Here is a 19,660-nt window from a genome sequence, read left to right as displayed (position 1 = left end):
GAAGACTGCTTACTACACAGTTCCTTTCTCTACCTGCTAATGACTCACTTGACATTTCCCTCTTTAGTTCGTTTTCTGCTAGGTCTTGCTGAGTTCTGTTGAAATCAATGAAGACTTTGTAATTAGGAGGGGGATCAGAGGCGTCATGGAGCTGATACAGGGTGGGAGGAAAACTGATCTGACAGTAGCTGTATGGATTTACTGCCTCTCAGATGAGCAAGAGCTTGCAAGTGTTTTCTGGTCACTGGAGTACCCACGTTGCTCTCAGCAGTGGTTTGCGTGTTTAGTTAGAGCCAGTGCAGTGATGTGGTAGATTAATGTTATTAGCAGTCACCGTACGTGCCTTCTGGGCTTCCTGCAGCATTTAACATTTGCTGATAAAAGTTGTTGCAGCTTGTCTAGGGCATGGTTACCTATAGAGCAGAATGAATAGCCTCTGGGAGCCAGTATTTGATCTGGGACAATTAAGGACTGCATTATATAGAGGAAGTTGCTATTATTCTGTCTCCTATTGATGGAGGAAATTGATATTGATGTTGGAGGGAGCACTGCCAGATTGTGGGGCTTATTCCGAAGAATGCTGTGTTGGTCTTTAATGTGTTGGCAATTCTCTTTAAGTTTGCTGAAGCTGTCTCAGTGTTTAACTTCATAGACACACACACAGGTTCAGGGCCCACCATTTCAGACTCCTTGCTGACTTGCAGAAACTGCTGTAACAAGGGGCAAGTCTTGAGTCAAGGAGTAGGTGATGAGGAGTGATGAGCGCTCCTGAGTTATTCATGGTGCAAAGGTGTGCCTGAACATAGTGTGCTCAGGGGCATAGAGCTGTTCTTGGCCAGCTTTGTGGCAGGGCAGAGGAACGGAAAAATAGAAAACCCAGCACTGCTGGATGTGTCTGTTTAGCTGCTTTCTTCTGTCTCATCTCCCAGGCTTCTGTCTGTCTTTTTCTGTGTGTATTTTGGTTTATCATACGGTTGTTCCAGCTGTTACCCTTGGTGTGGGAGGAGAACTCAACAGGATGTTGTTCTCTTCCTACATCTGCCCAGATGGGACTAACACAGTAAGGGGGACAGGACCGAGCGTTGTTACTGCTGACTTTGACCTTTGCAGTAGTGTGGGGTTATTCTGTGTCATATGTGTGGAAGCACTTTTTCTTTTGTGATGACAGTCATAGAGAAACACTCGCTCTTGCTTCTGGTGCTTTCGTGCTTGCTTTAAGCACCAACTCAAGATTTGCTGCAGAGGAAGACAAACATGCCCTAGTTGGATTCTTGCTGTCTCCAGGGATAAATTTGTCCATTTGAAAAATCACTTATGGTAGCTTACATCAGTCAAAATGACAGCAGCCATTGTGTTTTGGAGAAGCAGAAACATTTTCTTGACTGACAAGAATGAAATCTGAGAGTTAGTATTTATGGTGGTGAGTTAATAGTAAGTTATCAGCATAAGATGCTGAAATCATTGGGCTTTGTATTACCACATACAAAACGTTGACTCAAAGAAACAGAACTTGGATTTCTATTAGGAAGCTCATGTTGGTAAGCTAAGCAATTGCTGTGAATTTTGAAGTCATTCGTCTACTGTGTATCTGATATTGATTAACTCTAATATAAGTAATGAGTACTTAAAGAAAAAATTAAAAAAGGAAACGAGGTTTTGGATTTAATAAACAAGCAAAAATGTCTTCAATGCCATTAAAGGAAAAGCCATAGAAATCAGTTGAAAACCTTAACCATCCACAGGATGTACCCCTACTGTCTAACCAGTGTTCTTGTATGTAAATTACTGTATTTGAAGGACTGTAGAATGAGCGGTCAGTGACAGCACATTTCATGATAGCAAATGTCTCCCTGTTTTTCAAAGCTTTTAGAACTCTTTTTCCTGGGAGGCTGTCCTGGTTTCAGCTAGGAGAATAGAGTACATTTTCTTCTTAGTAGCTGGTGCAGGCCTGTGTTTTGGATTTGATGTGAGAACAGTGTTGATAACATGCTGATGCTTTTAGTTGTTGCTGGGTAATGTTTATACTAAGTCAAGGACTTTTCAGTTTCTCAGGCCCTGCAAGTGAGCAGGGTGGAGGGGCACAAGGACCTGGAAAGAGACACAGCTGACCTGAACTAGCCAAAGGGATTTTCCATACCATGGGATGTCACGCTTGATATATAAACTGGGAGGTTTGGGAGGGGCCAGCCGATTGCTGCTCAGGGACTGGTTGGGTGTCAGTCAGCGGGTGGTGAGCAAGTTGTATTGTGCATCACTTATTTTCTTTTCTCCCTTCCGTTTGGATTTCATTCCTCTCCCCCTCTCCCTCCTTTTCATTATAACTGTTATTATTATTATGGGGGGGGGGTTTATTTAAATAATTAAATTGTTCTTATCTCAGACCTTAAGTTTTACATTCCTTCCTGATTGTCCTCCCCATCCCTCTTGGGCTGGGGGTAGAGAGTGAGCAAGTGAGTGGCTGCATGGTACTTAATTACTGTCTGGGATTGAACCACAACAGGGGCACACCATGTAATTCTGAAAAACACGAGTAATTTAGAGCTGAAAGAGCAAATTTTGCAGATGTTTGGCTGTCAGGCTGGAAATCTGTTCTCTGTACATAGCTTGGTATCTACAGCGTGGTAGATTCTGTGTAAAGTTAGTGAGGGCCTTGGGTACCCACAAAAATATGTTGAGATGGGCATTGTTTCTGTCCCCAATTCTGTAGAATTTTTTTTTTATTCAGTGATATTATTTTTTTATTCCATCCCCCTACTCCAAGAAATTCACTTAGGTTTCCAGTAGCTGCTTGCTAGTTTTGTCTCCAACTGCTGAAAAGTCTTGCACAGATGAGTGCATTTTGCTCTATCATACCCTTTCCAATGTTCTCTTAATTTCTCTAAGTGTATGGTTGAACCTACAATTCTAAACCATAGCAAGTGGAATAATTGTTTCTAGCATACAGGTCATATCATGGGCCTCTTGAGGCCCTCTGTTGACGCATGTTGATTGAAAGGTCTTTAGGGCACTTGGGAGGTCTGTACAGTTCTGCCCATCCTGGCTGCTTATCTTTTCACTCTTTACAGCCTTTCCCACTTGGCCGTACTCCTTCCTTGTGTGCTTACTTGTGGTGTGCGAGCAACATAGGTACTTTATTCACATTAGCCCTTCTTGCTGGAACATGCTTCTCTGAGCTCACCCACTTAAGGCACTGCTAGCCTTGTGCCTTCCTTAACCCTTTTCCTTTTAAAGCCTGCTTCTACTAGGTCTTTTACAGTGGATCTTAGTTGGCTTCATATCCGTCGTATTTTGTCCGTGTGCCCGCTCAATACGCACAAGCTGCTTGATGAGTTTGTCCCCCTCTGTGTGGGTACATGCACTTGTGAAGTGTGAGCACTTGCTTTTCCAGACAGTTGCTTTTCTACTTGCTGGTATATGCAGTTCAATATGTATGTAATATTTTTAGCCTAAAAACTTGACAGAATTTTGTAATCATTTTGTTCGGTAAATGCATCCTCCTACAGGTGATTTTAAGGAGCCTTTCCTTTCTGCCACAGTCTCCAAGGGGTTCAGAAAGATACAGTATTAACACTAAACTAAGAGTAGGGCTGTTGCCAGTGTGGGTGCTGTGATACCTGTTCATTATTGGAAGGTGTCTTTGCATCAGATTCACTGGGTTGTCTTCCCCATGGGCTAACCGTGATCAGATTAAATCGCATGGCTTCATGCAGATATACTGGTATTAACTGCGTTGGCCTAACCCACTGATCCATTGATAACCTGCAGCCTTTTATAATTATTCCCCTTTGGGGAGAGATCTGTGTTCTCATTTGCTGTGTGTCAGCAGGACTGGCTTGGTTATACATGTTTCCTTTTACAGTGCTACTCATAATATCCTGGAAAATTAAACGGAAACATAAACAAGTGTGTAGGGTGTATAGAGCAGTAACAATAATCAGTTAATGGGAATAACCTTCCCCACTGCAGGCAAGAAGGCTGAGTTGTGAAAGGCGGTAGCTGAATTGATGTATTTATTCAATTAAATGTATATATGCACAAAGTCGTAACCGCTGTGGGCTCCATTACTATACAGCAATTGTTCCAGTTACCTTAACCTTCTGCTAATAGCTTTTTTGTTATGAACTAAGTAAATAAAGCTTGGGTCCAACACAAATGACTTTGTGTGAGAGCATATTGAGGGTGGGAGCTTTTTCCATGTTACTCTGTGTACTCTGCAGCTGATTTTTGTCTTAATTGGGACTTGCTGACTCAGGGGTATTGTAAAAATCACTTCATTTTTTGAGCGTGTTGTTTTCTTTCTGTAGTGTATTTAAAACAGTTGTCAACCAGGAGAGCCTAGCGAGGTACAGGACTCGTGGGGCACCTTCTTTAAAGCAGTGCCCGTGTCATTCAAATGGCAGATATGTAGAGGACAGTACATATTAGTCATAAGGTTCATAAAATTAATTAAATAGATTGGAAAGTGCTGAGTTGCTCATGTCAAGAGCTGAAGGCTGTATTGTACCGCCTTGATGGCGCAGGTGGGAGTGAGCTGGCATGTGCTGTCAGTCTTGCCAGTTCTGGGAATTCAACTGAGACTCCCCAGCTCATTGCACATAAGGAGCCTCCAGACGGACCAGAAGGTCCCAGTTCACAAGCTGGCACTGGGGAAAGTTGGAGCTGTGTTTAGCATGTGCCTTCTCATGGTGGGACAAGGCACAAGATGTGCTCCTTCGCCAGCATGAATCAGGGCACTAGCCTCAAAGTAGTGGTGAAAGCCTTGTTGCCTGATACTGAGGCTTATGTTGTCCTCTTCTCCTACCAAAACAAAGGATTTGGTATGGAGGATATTTTGGGACTTGTCAGAAATTATTATCCCACTCATACTCAACCAAGTGAGCAAGAGATGGCTTTCATGAATTATGCTGTACCACTGTAACCTTGCAGCAAAGGGCAGTGACCTGAGGTAGTGTTGAAAGGTAAGTGCTGCCTTAAAGTTGCAAATAGTTACTGGTTTATTGTATATCCTGACACACACATCCTGCCATTTGCCGGCAGGGCTTCAGACCCCTGCCCCTGCCGCTTTTGGTGATGTCTGCCGTGTTGTGAGCTGCAAGGAAAGCTGGCCAGCTGGCTCCATGCCTCCCCAGTTATCCGTGGGACCAGGTGTTTATATGACTGTAAAAGAGAACACAAAACTGTCACAAAAACTCCTGCTTTCACAACTGCTTCTCCTGTGGCCGGGTGAGGTGCTCAACTGATTTTTTTTTTTTTTTTTTTTTTTTTTTTTTTTTTTTTTTGCGTAGTGCCACGGCACAAACATACGGGCCTGTTGATACTCGGGGCCTGGCAGTGCTCAGCTGCCAAAGCTGCTGTTAAGTTGCATTTTTATCGTGACTGCTTTGCTGTGTGCTGGTGGCTCGGTGCAGGTCACTCCCTGGCGGAGCAGCCAGAAGAGCAGAGCTGCTTCAGGGCTGTGGGGAACAGGGTGGGAAGAGCTTTTTCGACAGGCTGTGAGGGACATCGAGGAGCGATGGTGGATCAGGCCCTGGGCAAGGCTTCCCTCAAGGCTGCGTGCATAACTGGTATGAGACACCCAACAGGTGCTTGACCGATGTGACAGGTCCAATATATGAACCTGAGTAATTAAAAATTTAATAGTGTTAACCGCAGAGGAGTAGCTGTGACATGAATCAAAGGTGTAAGACGGCCCAGCAATACCCGTTTTGTGAGGCCCCGCGGCAGAGCTGCTGCGGAGGCACTGTTGCGGTCTCAATAACTACAAATGTCTGACTGCCCCAGTGGACCAGCCTGGAGGAAAAAGTGTGGCCACAAGTGGTGGGTACCTTGCAAAACAAACATAAAATTCCTTGATGTGCTGCTTGGTCACCTTATAAGCCATTAGACGAGGCAGTGGAGTGGGAGCCCTTCCCTGGTGTGGTGCGTGGCCTCAGGGGGCAGGCAGCGTGCACAGGGGCTCTGTGACAAACTGAGTCACCTCATCTGGCAGACTTGTCACTGGGTGCTGGGGGTTTAACATTTAACCCACTGCAGATCTGCCTACGTATTTTCGAGCCCTGTCAGCTTTGCTGGCAGGAAAGCCGGGTGCCAAGGTGTTTCCCCATGGACTAACCTGTCGCTTCCCAGCTGTCAGTCAGCTGTGTCTTCCAAACCTACAAGGAAAACACCGAGTGAAGGACCTAAACTGAGTTGGAGAGAGGTGAAATTTGCCATAAGGTGCATCTCAGAAGCTCGGTCTTAAGAAAGTACAGGGCAAAAGTGATGTTCCCCTTTCACGTATAGGATTTGGTTCACCCTGGGAGTAAACTCAAGGCTTTCTGACCTCTGTTTCATGGGAGGCAGTTTGCAGGGCTGGGGGCTCAGGGAAGGGATGAAGTGTCTGCACTGTGGGTAGGTCCCCTCTGGCCATTGCTGGTGGCTCTGGCAGCCAAAGCACCCAGAGCAGGGCCGAGGAGGGAACAGGCTGTGTGAGCACCGTGGCCCTTGGCTGTCGCCTTGGCTTTGGACAAATCCTGCTGTCTTTGCCTTCTCAGAGTTTGGAGTTTGGTCCCTAAATTGCTTCTTTGAACTTTGCTCTTTTGAAAGCGCTCTGAGAGTCCTTTTTCAAATTCCCTTTTGCCAAGGTACAGCTATTTCATTAACTGTGCTGCTACTAAGGTATTTGGCTTTTCCTTGGAAGGAGGCCTGCTCTTGGTAAGCCCCCTTTTGATTTCAATAATAGGGATTTTTGTCTGGAGGAGGCTGTCCAAATTTGGCCCTTCATTGACCAATTAAAATGTGAGGATTTAAATAGTTTCTTGGATGGATGTTAACAAAATGTCACATTGCTCTTTGACTTAATACCTCAGAGTACTTCACTGTGGCTAAACAAGACTGCCTCTGTTACAAGGTGCAGGATCTGGCCAGAGGCAGCAGATCAAAGTAATCGCAGAAATTCAAGAGTTCAAACAGGTAGAACAGCAAGATGCAGTGTGCACCAATTCTTTCCTCACTGTCTGCCTCTGTTTACCTTGCTTTTTCCCTGTGGTTTTCTGTATGTTCCTATCCTCAGTGTTGGACAAACCATTCCTGCTGTAACTGTTTGTACAAGACAGTGATACTGCTTATTAGAGTTGGAAAGCAATAATATTGGGGGGAAAAAAGAAGACAACTGGGACAACTTTGCTGTATTAGTCATTGCTGCAGAGACCAATTACCCTTGCGATGAAAGACCACCTGTATCTTGTTAGTCATCAGCTAACAACATATGGATGCCCTAATTCAATCAGACTGATCATCAAAAGAATAATACTTGTTAGAGAAAGCTTTCCCTCTGCAGAGTTATAAACTGCATGCTGGGGGGACTGAAAAGGGGGGTGGCATACAAGAAGTGAGCTACAAACTATGCTGGCCATGCTGCCAAAGTGTCTTCAGCATTGATTAGTGCTTTGCTGTCCTCAGCTGTTGGTTGCCTCAGCTTTCTGTTCATCTCGGGCATGTCTTTGTTGTAGAGGGGTGTGTGTATTCAGTATTTCCCCTCCACGCTTTACATAAAAACTCGCATTCCAGCAACACAAGTGTAAGGATGTTTTACTGTGCTTTCAATTTATGTCAATGTATATCTTTTATGTCCTCTGTAAAAGCATGCTGTTCTGGTACTGGTGGTGGGCAAGCACACTGTATTGTAGACTATGCAAGAAGTAGCATTGCAGGAAACTATTTGCAGTAGTTCTGGGTAAGCTGTGAAGAGCTTCTCACAGGTGCCAGAGGGTAAGAGGTTTATAGGGAGAGATAACACCTATTATTTGATCAGCTGAGGCAGCTGGAAAACACACATACATAATGTTCATGCTTGGTGGATCTTGTTCTGACCAGTGTGACTACTTACACTTAAGGATTTACTTCTTGTTTCCCAGCTGTCACCTGGTCCGGTAAAATATACTTCCTGTCTCTCCAAACTTTGCTTCGCTGCCCACATTGGTGAGAATTATGTATCAAACGGAAATCTGGTCTCTTCTGTAATTGGATCCCACGGCCCATTATTAGGTGCTTAGCTTCCTTGGAGGTGCTTGGTTTGTAAGTAGTAGCAGCAATCAAGTTAAGCATGGGTTAAACAAATACTCTTACTACAGCAATGCCTTTGGGGTTATAAAACAAGTTAGCAGAAGGGTGAGAATAGACCCCAGGAATTCTGACTCCAGTGCCCATCCGTTGCTCAGTGACCTAAAACATTTTACTGCATTCCTGCAAAGCAGCATATCTTCCCTGGGTGCAGACCTTCCTTCATTTTCAGTTTCAGAGGGCTTCATGGTCCTGGCTTTTTGTCTGCTAGCACTAGTTTGCTCCACCTCTGCAAACTATGTTTAATTTGTCTCCAGGAGTTGGATGATTAAACTGAGACTACCATTGTCTATGCATAGTGGTCAGTGAGGCACAAGAAGCAGGCTGAGGGCAGTCGGACTCCATGCTGCTCCATAACCCGCTTCCAGGAGCCACCTGCATGGGGGATGCGTGCCCTGGGCTTGTCCAGTTGCTCTTGAAGTTCACTTACACTTACAGCCTGTGCAACAGAAATAGCAGTGAATTCTACAGTTCCCTATGGCTTTTCTCATCTCCTAGTTAGGTGCATTTTTCTTCCCAAGTCTGTTACTTTTTTGCCTGGATGCTTGAGATTTTGGCTTCAAGGCTATGAAGGTAGTGAAGTGGGCATGAAACAGTCTCCTGGAGTGAAGATATTTTCGAATATGCATCTGCCTGTCAAAAGGTCTTGTTGCTGCCAGAGATGGCAGTTGTCCCATCACCGTGGCCTCACCACATCCCACTACTGATAAGAGTGCTCCCGCAATTCTTTGGACTGGTGAGGAGGTGCACTGGGGTTGGGGGGGTAAGGCACAGGCAGGTGTCCCTGGCAAAAATTAGAGCAGATGCCATTAGGTGAAAAAATGTAGCTTTAAATGGATTTTGCCCATGCATAAAAGACCTATTGAAGTGAAAATCTCAGGTAAACGAGAGAAGTGAAAATGAAGCTGTGCTGCTTTCCAGTGTTACTGTATAAAACGCACCTGCCTGTAGCTCCTTGAGTTGGTCTCACATTCTGTACCCCCCAAAACCATAGTAACGTGGAGATTAGAGCAGCTCAAGTGAAGCTTTCTTAATAAATTAGCCTCGCTGTCCTGTGGTATTCCAAGACTAAGTAAACAGATGAGACTTATTCTGTGCCTTAAAATCAGCGAATTTGGGCTTTATTAGCCCTGGAGGGGCAGTAAATTCTAGAGCTGAGCCGGAGGAGCAGAGTGAGGAGGACAAAATCAAAGAAGTGTAGCATGGGATAAGGATATGCTTGAGACAGTCCTTGCTGCTACTGCAGTCCAGGAAGGCAATTTGAAATTGAATGTACAGTGCATTAGGGAGCTATTGGAGGTGACTTAGGATAGAGTAAGGATTTGGGAAATCCGCAGGAGCAAAGGCTGCATGCAGCAAAAGCAAGAATAAGGATGCTGACAGAAGTGAGGTGGAGTGTGGAGGTAAGCAGCAGCATATTAAGGCTGGGGGGCACAGGTATTAAAGCAGCTAGAGTTAAGACAGGAGCTGAGCCAACACAGCAGAAGCATGATATGGGCCATCTCCATTAAGTCTACAGAAACCTGGATCTTCACATCAAAAGGATCTTTAATTTCTGTTAAAATTAAGGGGGTGTTATTTTAATCGATAACCATGGGAATTAGGTGTCTAAATAGAATCTGGGCTAAATGTTGCCTTTCTGGATCGCAGTCGTTGGGTGATTCTCAAGGGCTTTGCTGTGTGCCTCCTCCTAGACCATGGGACGCACGTGGTCTCAGTTTTCTTGCAAAGCAAGCTTGTTTTGTGAATAAACAGTGTGTTTTGATGGTGGGTGTGGGTGGTGTCAGGAGGGGAAGCAAGTGTGCTAGGAGCCTTGTTCCCAAAGAGATCCTAGTGTTTACTGAAGACACTAATTAGTGTGTCCAATCCATTGTTATTTGTCTTCTGCCCTTAGCACACTGATCAAAGGTGCTGCTAACACTTGCATTGATTAAAAAGCTTGTAAGAAAAAAAAGATGCTCTTGAATTTCAGGAGTACCACTGACTGCTGTTTTACTTTTGGGCTGGCATTTTTTGGAGGCATTTTTGAGACTGGAGGTGGCAAAGGAAGGAAATGCTTTTGGGTTTTGGTTTTGTTTTTTAATGCCCCATATGGCTGTTCTATTAACTGGAAAACCTCCAACTGTGAATTGGATGATGTTACACAGCTACAGAGCAAAACTCATTCCCAGCCGTGTGGCTCCGAGCATGAGCCATACCTCCCCCATCTAGGGTTAGGGTGAAAAATAAAAGCTGCATTTGCCCTGTTTTGCTGATCCAATGAAAACATTGTTGCTCTTCATGCTGGGGATATTGAGTTTTTCAGACAAAACCCAAACCTTGAACTAATTAGCTGTCAGCAGCTCATCAAAAAGCACCTCTGAGTTCAGATTCTGGGAATCATGGGTACAGCAAACATAAGTTTGGGTTTTTAACAGTTTGCAGTGAGTTTATCCACCACAAAGTTGGTAGCAGGATGGCTATACTTGCACGTTCTTCCCTTCTTGTATGAGTGGGGTTTTCTGCCATAGTATGAAAGAAGACGCTGCAAGCTAGACTTCGGTAGCAGTGATCTGCACTTCGTGTTATCCAGGCACTTCCCAAGCATTGGCTTTTTGATTCCTGCCTGAGGAGCGTTTCTTTGCATTGTGTACCAGACTTCTGTCCCATCTCCCATGCAGAGACAGAGAAATGACTTGCCATGTGTAGCATCTCAATTGGCAAATGAGACTGGGAATTTTGAAATAGCTTTTAGTCATGTTCCTGCTGTCTTCTGTGAGTGTGTATGTTTTAAGTTACTACCTCTGTTTTCTGGCCAGGCAACTTGGTAACAAGCATTCCTTCAGACCTGCCTTTTCACTTGTTACTTTCTGTTGTGCAAAGCAGGGAAAAGTACGGTTGGGACCTCAGCCTTTGTCTTGGTTCTTCTACAATATCCTGGAGACTTTCTTTCAGTGAGAGGGATGTGAGAGAGAATGGGATTTGTTTAAATAGATCCCTTTAGTTTTAACATCTTGCTTCATTGTCAGCTGTGAGTGAAGAAAGGGGATTTGATGTTTAGGAGCAGACCTTTCCTATTTCACCTTCCAGAAGCTGTGTATCTGGTCCTGCTCCTTGGAGCCTTCAGTGCTGGATCCAACTGCTGTATGGTGTGGAGTCCACGTGGGCACTGCCGTAAGTTGAAGTTCAGCACGTGATTGATTGTTTTTCCTGCCAGCTTCTTTCTGGAGCTGTGCTAGGTAGCACAGAAGTGCTGTCTGTTTGCTAAAGGTGATGTTTAGCATTGAATGGTTTGGGAGGAGTTGCTCAGTGGGTAGTCAGAGCTCCCCATGCCTGCTAGCAGTGACTTGGGGCTGTTACTGCCTTTCCTTGGGAGATGCCTCTGGATGGGAGACAGCCTGCCAAAGACAGAGCAAATAAATAAGCTGAGCTGCAGTTACAGCAGGTGGATAGTATATCAGCAGGGTCCTCACAGCAGTGGTGAGGGTCTGCTGGCAGCTGGGCCAGAAGCTGAGGATAACCTTTTACCGTGCTGAAACTGCAGGAGCAGAGTCACAGCCACAGCCTGCTGTGTCACTCCACATGCCACCCTCTGTGCCTCTGGGGACAGTGCGTATGCTTGGCAGGCATTGCTGGAGTGAAGGTGGCTTAGTGTTGCAAGATGGGAAGTGGCACAAAGCAGTCACAGGCCCAATTTTGCAGGGTCTGCACCTTCCATTCTTTTAACCTCTAGCCCTCTGTGGGAAGGTAGTGAAAGAGGAGCAGAAGGTCCAGTACTGACCGTTGAGGCTTACTTAACCTTAACCCAGGTTAAAGGCTTCTTAGGTGCAACCTGCCTATGCAGCACCAAGTGTCTGCAGTTGCTTGGGTGGCCTTTTCCTTTTCGGCTGGTCACAAACGTGATTTGGTAGAGACAGTGGGCTGAAGAAAAGAGAGATTTGAAGGTGACATTTAAATTATTGTCAGACAGTAGACTTTTCTGTGTAGCAGGAGGATGAGCCACCTCCCGTCCAGAGTTTCCTCTGTCCTGGAGTGGGAGTCCAAATCTAACCTCAGGTGTCAGCACAGAGGGTCAGTGTGGCTGAGTCTTCCTCCCCTCTGAAAGAGACTTTGACCTGTATCAGGCACATAGGAAGCAGCTTAGTGTTACGGTTCTGCACCAAGTTTGTGTTTCTTGTGTCTACTTCTGCATTTTCTTAACGAGACTTTTGGGGTTTAATTACAGTTACTACCTAAATTCAAGTCCCCAGTGTCCTTGGTTTCACAGTAGTCAAGGGAGAGACTGGCTGTTCTGCAGGAGCTGAGCTGAGGGACTTGGGTCTCATCTCTGGAGATGCTGCTCTCCAGGAACTGTTTCTACATCTAAGGATGCTGTTATCTACCCAACTCTTTGTCTTTGATGTGGAAAGTAGGTGGTTAGAGTATCCCCTTTACACACACACACACACACACACACACTTCAAACACAGATTGTGCAGGATTACCACTGGATAACAGCCAAATCCCAGGCAGCAGAGACTGTTTAATCACAGTACTCTGTCTCTACTGGATTAACGTAATTAATGTAAGCCCTTTTGGATGGGCAACCTGTTATTTGTCTGGCGCAGCTCTTCATTTGTGTGTGCGTACACCCATGATGCTCTAAAAATGATGATGAAGTTCTAATCCCACTTGCATACAACTGGTGACCAAGTAAATCTCCATTTACAGACAACTAGTTTACTGCTCCCTTCAGGGGAATTGGTAGACTATTTAAAAGAAAAATTAAAAAACTTAAGAACGCCCAAGGTTAAATCAGAATTATCATTTCCTAAGTTACTTCAAGGGAAATTAAAATGGGATTTTTTTTATTTTTAATGTAATCTCTCTAGGGAGCAAAAGAGTTATAATGAACTGAAGGTTCATCAGTGCCTTATGGTCCTGGCTCATTTCAAGGTTAATGTAGAGCTTAATGTGCAATGGAAATACTAGCAATTGTGTCCTTGCACACTCAGCCTGAGCACAGTGGGCAGGAGCTGTGCCTTTATCTTCTGCCCTTTGTGGCACCTGGAATCATAGCAAGGAGGCAATAAAGTTTTTCCTGAACCTGTGATGTCCCATGAGCCCAAAATCCCATGTGCTGAGTTCCTCCCTGCTGTCTATCTGCATTTTTTATGCAGCTGGACATGATCTAACCCTCAACAGGATATGCTGGCTCCCTCTTTTTTCCACTGGTTCAGGGTTTTCTGGCAGCAAATTGGAGAGAGTTTATTTAAGAAAGAAAAAAAACAAACAAAAAAAATAAAGCAGCCCTTCCAAAATATGAATGTAACAAGTCAAATGCTTAACTTGAATATTAATTTCTGAATTGAGAAATGCTTTTAATAGGCTTTTTGTGTAGCAGAAGTATGGACAATATTTTTTCTTTTTTTATGAAAGTCATCTTGTGCTTTCATTTTTCCAGGTTTTAACTGTAACCTTCTATATTCAACAAAATCACATAATAATTTCATAAGGAGTAAAATCAACTTTCATCAGTTCTGGTGGTTTGTTTTCTAGATCTTGGCTGTACCCATCTGTGCAGAAGGCAGAGGCTTTCTGGAGCATTCTATGAAAAACAAATGCTTGTGTCCAAGCTTGAAAATTAGCATGAAAGTGACATTTAATATTTGGCCAGCAGCTAAAAAGCCTGTTATTTTCAGCGAGGTTAAAGGGAACCTCAGTCGGGCAGCTCTGGCCTCCAGGGTCGCAGCTTGCCCAGGTCTTTAAAGCAAAGCTGCTGCGTGCAGCCGTCTCACTGGCCGTGGGAACTGGCAGCACTCCTACAGCGAGCTCTGCAGTGGGCAGCGTGTCCCGGGCTGCCCTTCTCCTGTCCTGCTTCCTCCATGTGCCCTTTGGAGAAGCAAGAAACCCTTTCTAGGGGTGCATAGAGTGAAAAGACTTGCTGGAAATGTGAGCTGATCATTTAACAGGCAATACATGGTTATATGTTGCCTCTGATTTGTATTCAGTGCTAGTAAGATGCACTTGTCACCCAGTCTGTGCTCACAAGCTTTATTATGGCTAATGTAGAGGCATTCTCCTATCATTTTTCTCCCCAGAGCCACATGCTGTTAGGACCTTTTGATGTTGTGCAAGTCCCAAATGCCCTGTGAAGGGACCACAGGCTGGGGTGAGCAAAAGCAGCCAGGAGCATCAGTATGCCTGGACCAAAAACTCCATGTGTGTATAGGATAGGGTGTCTATTTTTCAGTTGCAAGAAGCCCAGTATTTAAGGTTCATGTGGAGCATCATTTGCAACAGAATAAATATCTTGGCATGTCACGTTTTACACAGCAGAAATGCTTCTGACTTTCCAGCCCTTGGTATCTGTAACTCGCTTGAAAGAATTGCTGACGTCTGCCCAAATGCCAATATCTTCTCAGCCGTATGAACCTTGATATCATGGCTTAAGCTTTAGTCTTCGAGCTGTGCAGCACAGCTAAAAAAGCAAGCTGTGTTTCCAGCACTGAGGGAGATCCTGACTTTTAACCCACTGGCTTTTTATTTATTTTCCTTCTGTGCTTGTTGTTGAATTACAAAGTCAACTTAATTCCAGGGCTTCTAAATGGCATATGATTTCTACATGATGATGGAAAATCTGCTTTGGGCTGTTTATACCATCTGATACTGGTGACCTAAACAGGGGTAGGTCAGGACAGCAGAAAGCAGGGCACTGGTGTTATCTTTCCTTGCTACCCTTTCTTCACCCACAGTAAAAAGGCAGGTCACAACACTGCTTTATCCCACCCCTTCGTCTTAATTTTTACGTTCCCTTGGCTCAGTCTTCTTTCCTTTGCAACTGCCGAATGCCAAACTCTCTCTTTTTTTCTACCCCAAATGGGTTTACTTTCAGCCTCAGAACCCTTTGGTGGTTTTATCATTGCCATCCTGGATGGGTGCTCCTATCTAAGGGTCTGGCTCTTTCTTTTCTGGCTGTGGGTGACTAACGGGGCATGTCCCATCCCACTGGGACTCACGGCACCGCACCCTGTTCAGTCCAAGTTCAGAAGACCGATTGTTTCAAGGATTAAAGCTGGTTTGGATTGCTTTGGCAGAACCAGGTTGGAGGGTGGTTGCACTGGGTGGTTTTGCTAGGTGGCCTCTGGTAGGGAGAGGTGTGGAGCAGCTGGGAGCAAGAACCCCTTTATAGTGCTCAGCTGCAGTGAGAACAGTGCCCATCAACCCAGGGGTCTGCTGAAATGTCTGTCACCACAGCACCTATGCATTCATTCTGTGCTGCACCCCTTAGTCAAGGCTGTTATGTGAGGGAATTTGGGCCCCTGACTGAGCTCTTCTCCTGTTAGAGCCAAACTTCAGACAGAGTGGAGGTACAGCCTCAGCCCGAGTCATAACTTTTGCTGCTCTGATGGAGTTGATCCTGGGACCAGCTGTACAGCCTGGGTCTGTCATAATAAGCATCAGTCATACCTTCAGAGGTTTATTAAACTCTGCTTGAGGGCTCCCATGGCCCTCTGAATGCTGTAACTGTTGCAATGAGAACTGTTTGGGGGTGTTTGATGGTCAGTCCTCCCCTCACTGCAGGCACACACCCCCGGCATTATCACCAGCAGAGATGCAGCCCTTCGAACTTAGCTGTTAACACTGAGAATATGATGGAAATGGTGACTTGTCCCAGTGAGGGAAGAAGGAGCTGATACCGTTCAGTGCAATTAATTGTAGTTTCCCTAATTTTTCCCTCCTTTAAGGGCATAGTTTGAATCTTGCAGTTTTTGGTGTTTGGTGTTTTTTTTTTTTGTTCTACTGACTAAAGTACCTTTTTACCTAGTTATTCATCTTATGAAGTTCCTAAGGGTCTTTAAGACTTCCTGGAAGTCTTCTGCAAACATGCTCACATGTTGTGAATGTTGCTAATGGAAGGACCCTGGCTGTGATTTAAAAATATTCAGGATCGTGTGCTAGAGCAGGAGTCTGGATTTTGGTGCTAACCAATATGGACCGGGACACCCCAGAGCCCTTTGCATGCCGTGTAGGAGAGAGCAGAAATGGTCTGTGGGTTTGGTCCTGGTGCCTTAGGTGTAATTTCTCTGGAGTCATGCAAGGAATTGCTGCTGCTGTTCCCTCCCATCCCACCCACTTTGTTCAGTGTCAAAAGTATGATCTCAGAAAATGAAATTAATTTCATCTTGGTGCAGCTATTAATGTTACATGCTGTGGGAAGGCTCTTTAAGGAGGCCAGTGACCTTCATCCATGTGGAATAAGTGCTGAATAATGGAGAGCTTTCATGTTTCCACAAAAAGAAAGTGGCTTTTTAAATCAACTGGAGATGTTTCAGATGTGGAAGAGGAAAAAGAACACAACAAACTGCAGTGGGCAGGGTGTGCATGGAAACAGCAGCAGCTTCCACAGTCTGACAGGTGCTGCTGTTTTCAGTGGCCCCTTGTGGGTACATGAAACTGCACTGACCCATCTTGCCTGCTGTTACTGGTGGTATCTGGAGACCTCTGTGAGTAAGTGTGGGCCCCTCCCAGTGTGTTCAGCCTTTCCTCCTCTCCAGCCCAGAGAGCTGCTTGGTTTCTGCATTGCCAGCCCATGCCTCAGGCTTCTCTCTCTTTTTCCTTGAACTGATTCACATTACATGCTTCTCTGGTGGCCTCTGGCAATGTGTGATGTGCTTCAGCCATTCATTTATGGAAAGAAATGAGTCTTGAACAATATACGTATAGCCTGTCTTACCTCCTCCACTCTGTTTTGAGGAAGCATCATGTCCTGAGAGCAAAGTTCTTGTTCCCCAATGGTCTCTCTCCTCAACCTTTCCCACCCCACTTACAGTGCAGAGCTCACTTTTAATGAGGTTGTTCAGAGTGGCCCACCCATAAAAAGTCCCCTTCTTCCTCACCCTGTCTGTATTGTGGGGTTTGCGTGATGAATGGGTGCTTAAAGCCTGAGCCGCTCAGGAAGAGCTTGCCAGATTCATTTCCTGCCTGATGCATCATCAGCTAAATAATCGGCAAGATCCATTTGTGCCTCTCTATCACCCAGTGAGGTATGAGCGGGCAGGGAACTGGTTGAACTGGTAATTCTAAAGTGACTACACAGAGCAACCAAAAGCCACTGAAAAAGAGTGGAAATTACAACTCCCACCTATCCTTTTTGAAACCAGGTTACTGACTGAGACAAGCTTGATTTTGGGATCCTTGGATTCAAAGTTTGTGACAAAGCAGTTGCCTTTTTTTTTTTTTTAAGCTGTATTTTAGATGGTGGGACTTGCCTTTCCTCTGGGGAAAAATATAAAAGTCAACAAACAAAGTGTAGTTGTTTTGCTTCTATGTGGTCTTTTGTAGTATTTGCGTGCTTCTGGAAGCATGACAAGAGAACAGTTTTGTTAGCGTTTGGTTATGTTGGAAGAGGTCTGAGAGAATCCTTCCTTAAAGAGTTGAGTGAAGGTACAAAACCAGGTTCTTATCACATGAGAAAGAGCTGAGGTTTGGGCCTTGGACAGCAGAAGCTATTAAAATTTTGGCTTCCTGACAAAGTAGCAACAGTTACTATGTCTTCATAGTACTTGAGAAATAAGTATTACACATCTCAATGTTTCAGAGGGCGCTTGTCAGTGTATTGTCATGCCTGGCACAGAGGGTTCTGCTGTTTCCATTATGGAGGGCTGCTGAGCATGGGACTGGGGGGACTGGTACATGTGGAGCGGAGCAGGGATGTCAGAGGTTAGGAGAAGAGTACAGTATCTCAAGTGTGTCCTGAATGGACAGGCATATTTGGCACCAAGAAGGTAAATAGGAGCTGTTCTTTGACCTTGCTCATTTGCAGCAGCGGAAGAGCTGATTTGGGCTCACTTCCCACAAGGTACTGAACTTGTTGCATCTGTTTCCACAATGTGCAAAAAAAGAAAGGCAGTAAATATTAATTACTCCATAGCCTGGATGCAGGTTTTACTCCTCTTACTATCCTTTCACTGCTTCTGTGGCAGCTTGTGTGGCTTTTGTGTCCCCAGCACAGGGAAAACTTGAGGGCGGCTTGCAGGAGGTTTTGAGGGGACCCAATGCCGCAGCGAGGGGAGTCGCTCACTGGCATGCAGCTATGCCATGGAATGCAAGTGGGCCACTTATGGTTAAACCATGACAGTCCTTGGCGACCACCATCGTGGGCTAACTGAACACAACGGACTTAAGAGGGATGGTCCATAGACTAATGGAATGATACCTGTGAATTTATATTAAAAGACAGGAGAGGTGATGATGTGTTGGAAAGTGTAAATGTATTGGAATAAGAGGTAGATACTGTCCTGGGTTTAGCTGGGATAGAGTACATTTTCTTCTTAGTAACTGGTGCAGGGCTGTGTTTTGGATTTGGTGTGAGAACAGTGTTGATAACACACTGATGTTTTTAGTTGTTGCTGGGTAATATTTATACTAAGTCAAGGACTCTTGAGTTTCTCAGGCCTTGCAAGTGAGAACGCTGGAGGGGCACAAAAAATTGGGAGGGGACACAGTCAGGACAGCTGACCCAACTAATCAAAGGGATTTTCCATACCATAGGATATCATGCTGAGTATATAAACTGGGAGGTTTGGTGGGGGCTGGCTGATTGCTGCTCAGGGACTGGCTGGGCATCGGTCAGCAGGTGGTGAGCAAATTATATTGTGCATCACTTGTTTTCTCCCTTCCATTTGGATTTCATTCTTTTCCCCTTCTCCCTCCCTTTCATTGTTACAATCGTTAATGTTTTTATTTTATTTATTTAAATTATTAAATTGTTCTTATCTCAGACCTTGACTTTTACATTCCTTCCTGATTGTCCTCCCCATCCCTTGCTGGGGGTGGCAGGATCGGGGGAGTGGGAAGTGAGTGAGTGACTGCATGGTGCATAGTTACAGGCTGGGGTTAAACCGTGACACACCACAAGAAACATTGTTCAAGAAACCTTTTCGATGCTTGTCTGCTGGAAGCCTTGCCTCTGCCTTGCCACTTTGCTTGCTTTGTATGATGGGCAACAGCAAACTCTCCTCTAGCACATCAGGCACTAATCAGCCATTTATCGTTTCATGGCTGTGCAAAGCACTTGGAAGAAGTTTTGAAGATGTGGATACTCCACCCAGTGCTGCACATCCAGCTGTGGCCCTGTTCCTTCCACAAGTTACCCCGATCATGCTCCTAAAAATCCCTGCTCTAGCAGGAGTTTAAGGTGTGGAGGGAAGCATAATGGTTTTTTTACTCGGATAATGAGTCATTCTTATGAAATTCATGGTACGTTAGTAGCATCAGCATTCTCGGAAGGGAAAACCAAGAGAAATGAGACTTTGTATGCAGTATTGATTGACCTTCTGGCTTTGTTTTTTCCTGGAGTTAAAAAACAGTTTCTTTATATCATATAGAAAAACAGAAAATTAAATTCAAAAGATTGCAATTAAGAGGAAAATACAGAAAGCCATATATCTGCCTCTCATCTGTATGTACCAGTGTGTTTCATTAGTTTGGATCCGGAGCTCTGCTTTTGGGTTGAAGGCTTCTCCTTTCCTTTCTCATTTTCAAGAGAAAGGACAGTTTCTTTTGTTAAGAGTCCATAGGAGCTGCTGTACACCAGGTT

At 44.8% G+C, this 19,660-nt stretch overlaps 1 protein-coding gene and 1 long non-coding RNA gene across 2 annotated transcripts in view; both read left to right on the top strand.

Moving 5' to 3' along the window:
- Positions 1 to 19,660, top strand: part of SLCO3A1 (solute carrier organic anion transporter family member 3A1) — a 144,402-nt gene that overhangs the window by 29,140 nt on the left and 95,602 nt on the right. The gene's annotated exons all lie outside the window — the stretch shown is intronic.
- LOC119151527 lies at positions 1,991 to 18,595 on the top strand. Its single transcript, XR_005105451.1, has 3 exons — positions 1,991 to 2,061; positions 5,738 to 5,742; positions 18,529 to 18,595. It is a non-coding gene; the product is annotated as an uncharacterized LOC119151527 (long non-coding RNA).

Source organism: Falco rusticolus, chromosome 7, assembly GCF_015220075.1.
Source record: "Falco rusticolus isolate bFalRus1 chromosome 7, bFalRus1.pri, whole genome shotgun sequence".
NCBI classification, from domain to species: domain Eukaryota; kingdom Metazoa; phylum Chordata; class Aves; order Falconiformes; family Falconidae; genus Falco; species Falco rusticolus.
This window is presented reverse-complemented; position numbering and strand designations above follow the sequence as displayed.